The 5,129-nt window shown below is 36.6% G+C and overlaps 1 non-coding gene across 1 annotated transcript; it reads left to right on the top strand.

Annotated features, from left to right (window-relative positions):
* The first annotated feature begins 4,058 nt into the window (after positions 1 to 4,058).
* Positions 4,059 to 4,272, top strand: LOC126002953 (small nucleolar RNA U3). The gene has a single exon (XR_007493525.1). It is a non-coding gene; the product is annotated as a small nucleolar RNA U3 (small nucleolar RNA).
* Positions 4,273 to 5,129: the final 857 nt, after the last annotated feature.

Here is a 5,129-nt window from a genome sequence, read left to right as displayed (position 1 = left end):
TTTAGACAAAAAAATATTCTAAAACAAATGTTTAAACATGAGATGCCATCAGGAGAAGCAGCTATAAACAACCAGCCTGCAAGGCTGAAGTATATTTACAAAACACTACTCTACAAGCTGATTAAACACAATTACCTAAATTATTTTTACATCAAAAAAAAATTTTTTTTTTGGTTTTTGGACCACATCTGGCTATGCGCTCAGAAATCTCTTCTGACTTGGAGAACCATATGGGACTCTGGGGATCAAACTGAGGTCTGTCCTGAATCAGCTGCTTGCAAGGCAGACACCTTACTGGTGTTCTATTACTTTGCCCCCCCCCCCAAATCATTTTAAATAATTTTTAATATAAAAAAATAAAAGTTAGATTTTTGCTGTGTGTCAGAAATACAGCACACATCTTGGGCCTTTTTCTGTTCTGCTTTGGCCTGGGATTTTGACCTCTTCTGCACCCTTCCCTGAGGTCTCATTTTCTCCAAAGGTGAGTTGTCCTTCCCACAGACAGTGGAACTAGCAGATTTCTGCTGTGTTTCAGAAGCACCAGGCATCTTGGGCCTTTTCTCTGCTCTGCTTTGTCTTGGGATCTTGATCCTCTTCAGCATCCTTCTCTAATGGCTCATCTTCTTCAGAGCTGAGCAGTCCTGACCACAAAGGGTGGAACCAGAGGAGTATGGCCACTCCTTTTTGTGGCTGCATGCATCATCTATCCAATAAATACCACCACAACACGTAGAAAAATCGACAATACAAGCTTGACAATGGGGAAACAACTCAGACCAACACCAGCCATAGAGAATGAAGATGGCAACTCTAATGACCCCCGAAAAAAACGGCCAACAACCTAGTTAGTCTCTCAGATATGGACTTTAGAGAAGAAATATGGAGGATGTTCACAAAAATCAAAGAAAGCATAGATTGAGGTAAACAGAACAGTTATAAGAATCAAGAGAATATGAAGACAGAAATCAGAAAACTTCAAACTGAAAAAATAGGTCAGAAAAACTCAGTAGATGAATGGAAAATCTCAATGGAAAGCATCTCCAACAGGTAATAGCAGCTGAGAATATAATCAGTGAGATAGAATATGAGATTCATAACAATTCCGTACAGCAGAAAAGATTGGGAAAAAAGCTGCAAATGATCAAACAATGGAAAAATTACTCAAAGAATGTGAACAGATGAAAATAGAAGTCTTTGATAAGCTCAATAGAAACAACTTAATATCCTTGGAGTCCCAGAGACCCAGGAAGAAAATCCCCAGGAAGAATCAACAGTCAAAGACATCATTACAGAGAAACTACCAGAGCTAAAGTCTAAATGCAACCAAATCCTCCATGCCCTAAAAGTAGCAGCTAAAAGAGATCCAAGGAAAATTACCCAAAGACACATCCTCGTCACAATGATGAATCCCACAGATTGGAATAGAATACTAAAAGCAGCAAGATCAAAAAGGGAAATAATATTCAAGAGAGCATCCTTAAGATTTACAGCAGACCTGTCACAAGAAACCCTCAAGGCCAGAGGCAATGGTGGAACATAATAAAAAATCTCAATGAAATAAATGCTTCACCTAGAATACTACACCCAGCAAGACACATGTTCAGATTTTAAGGAAGTATACATAGCTTCATGGAAAAACAGCAGCTCAGAAACTTTACAGATGCAAAACCAGCCTTAGAAGAAAAAGTAAAAAGGTCTACTTTAAGAAAAGACTGACCAACAGACACACCAAACTTCTACACAAAGATGGCACTAAATCCATGACAATTATCTCTCTCAATGTCAATGCACTAAACGCACTCATTAAAAGACACAGAGTGGCGAAATGGATCGAAAAACTGAATCCAACCTTCTGCTGCCTACAAGAAACACACCTGAATAGTCAGAACAAACATAGACTCAAAATCAAAGGCTGGAGGAAAATCATCCAACAAACAACACCCTTAAAAAACTGGGGTGGCCATACTAACTAGCAGATGACACAGACTTTAGACTCAGAAAAGTTGTACGGACAAAGATGGACATTTTGTACTAATCAAGGAATATGTACAAAAGGAAGAAATCACAGTCCTAAAAATATATGTACCCAATGAGGAATCAGCAAAGTATTTAATACAATTGTTGACAAATCTGAAAAAAAGATATCAATAATAACACAATAATTGTGGGAGACCTCAACATGGCATTGTCAACACTTGATAGGTCAACCAGACTGAACCCAACAGAAATATACTAGCCCTGAAAAGAGAAATGGAAGAGAGAGGCCTAGTAGATATATATAAAGGACACTCCATCCCCAGAAACCTGGATACACATTCGTCTCCAGGATAGACTACTTGCTAGCCCCTAAAACATATCTCCATAAAACCATGAGGATAAAAATCATGCGGACTATCTTTGCTGATCAAAAGGCACTGAAATTAATTGTGAAATACAAAGGGACACAGAAGAAAAATATTAATGCTTGGAAATCGAACAGCTTACTACTGAACAACCAGTGGCTCAGAGATAAAATTAAAGAGGAAATCAAAACATTCTTGGAAAAAAATGACAATAAAGACACAAATTATCAGAATTTATGGGACACAACAAAAGTGCTACTGAAAGAAAAATTTATAGCCTTGCAAGCACACATCAGGAAGGAAAAGGGAATCTACGTGAATAGCTTAATGACGAAGCTTATAAAATTAGAAAATGATCAACAAAAGGAACCAAAAATACGTAGACAGAAGGAAATAAAGCTTATAGCATAAATCAATGAAGAGGAAATCCAGAAAACAATCCAAAAGATTAGAAAAAGTTGGTTCTTGAAAAATAAACGTGATTGATAAACCACTGTCAAAGCTCACAAAGAAATTGAGAGAGAGAGAAACTTCAAAAACTGTATTAGAAATGAAAAGGGGGAGATCACTACAGCTATTGCAGAAATTCAAAGGGTAATAAGAGGCTACTTTGAGGAACTCTATGGCATGAAATATGAGAACCTGGCAGAAATGGACAAATTCTTGGACTCTTAAAACCTTCCACAGTTAAATAAGAATGAGGTAGCATATCTAAACAGTCTGATCACTATTGAGGAAATTAATATGGTCATCAAAAATATTTCCAAGCCAAAAGCCCTGACCCAGATGGAATCACTAATGAATTCTTTCAAACCTTTCAAGAGGAACATTTACCATATCTTTTAATGCTCTTTTATAAAATTGAGGAAACATGAACACTTCCGAATAGTTTCTATGAAGCTAACATCGCCTTGATATTAAAATCAGACAGAAATGCTGCCAAGAAAAAGAAAACTACAGACCAATATGCCTCATGAACACAAATGCAAAGATCCTCAACAAAATTCTGGCAAATAGAATTCAATGCATCATCAAGAAGGTCATTCACCACAACCAAGTAGGTTTCATCCCAGGATTGCAAGGATGGTTTAACATCCATAAATCAATCAACGTAATACACCATATCAACAAAAAGATAAAGAAAAGTTATATGTTCATATCAAGAGATCTAGAGAAAACATTTGATAAGGTCCAACACCCATTCTTGATTTTAAAGAAAAACGTTCAGCAAGATGGGAATGAAAAGAATTTTTCTCAATATAGTCAAGGCCATCTATCACAAGCCAATGGCAAATATTATTATTAATAAAGATAAACTAAAAGCCTTTCCCTAAAATCTGGTACAAGACAAGGCTGCCCTTTCTTACTCGTCCTATTAAACACAGTAATGGAAATACTTGCCGTAGCGATTAGGAAGAAAAAGATATCAAGGACAGCCAGATAGGTAAGGAAGAAGTTAAGCTCTCATTGTTTGCAGATGACATGACAATATATTTAGAAAACCCTAAAGATTCTATCAAAAAGATCCTAAAAACAATAGATTCATATAGCAAAGTGGGAGTCTACAAAAGTCAATGGCCTTTTTATACACTAATAATGATAAAGAAGAAAAGGACATTAAGAAAACAATCCCATTCATATTAGTGTCACACAAACTCAAATATCTTGGGGTCAACTTAACTAAAGAGGTGAAGGACTTATACAAAGAAAACTACAAGGGCTATACTTTCAGGGATCATTTCTATAGTATGTGACTAGAGAAGTTTCTCTGATCATGTAGAGCACCCAAAGCCACGAGGAGGAACCAGAGTGTCCTCTCCTGAGCGTGAAGTCGGCTCTAGGTGTTGCTTCTGTGACTGCCTTTGGCCAATGATGATCGTTCTCCCTTTCCTCTGGAAAGGGTAGAGGGAGAGGATGCAGTCTGAGTGGTAAAAGAAAAAAGAAAAAAAAAGAAAACTACAAAAGCCTGCTTCAAGAAACAAGTGAAAACATGTGGAAATGGAAACACATACCCTGCTCATGAATTGGCAGGATTAACATCATTAAAATGGCAATACTCCCCAAAGGATTTTACAGATTTAATGCAATCCCTCTAAAGATACCCATGACATTCTTTAAAGAAGTAGATCAAACACTCCGATGTTTATTTGGAACAATACATTCCCAGAAATATCCAAATCAATCCATGGTAAAAGTAATATGAGAGGCATTACTTTCCCCAATTTTAAACTATATTACAAAGCAATAGTTATCAAAACAGCATGGTATTGGAATAAAGACAGATCCTCAGATTAGTGGAATAGACTTGAGTATTCAGAGAATGTTCTCCAGACATACAATCAACCAATCTTTGATAAAGGGACAAGAAATCTAAAATGATGTAAGGAAGGTCTGTTCAACAAATGGTGTTGACACAAACTGGTTAGCCACTTGCAAAAAAGTGAACTCAGACTCCCATCTAACACCATGCACAAAGATCAAATCCAAATGGATTAAAGACCTTGATATCATGCCTAAAACCATAAGTATATAGAACATGTAGGTAAAACACTATATGACATTGAGACTAAGGACATCTTCAAGGCGGAAACAGCACTCTCCACACAAGTGGAAGTAGAGATAAACAGACAGGACTATATTAAGCTGAGAAGCTTCTGCACCTCAAGGAAATATTGCCTAAGATACAATAGTCACCCACAGAATGGGAGAAACTATTCACCCAATACCCATCAGACTAATCTTTAAAATATACAAGGTATTGACAGAACTTAATAAAAAAACATATAA

The sequence above is a fragment of the Suncus etruscus genome, chromosome 2 (assembly GCF_024139225.1).
Source record: "Suncus etruscus isolate mSunEtr1 chromosome 2, mSunEtr1.pri.cur, whole genome shotgun sequence".
Lineage (NCBI taxonomy): Eukaryota > Metazoa > Chordata > Mammalia > Eulipotyphla > Soricidae > Suncus > Suncus etruscus.
Note: the sequence above shows the minus strand (reverse complement) of the source record. Positions and strands in the feature narration are given on the sequence as shown.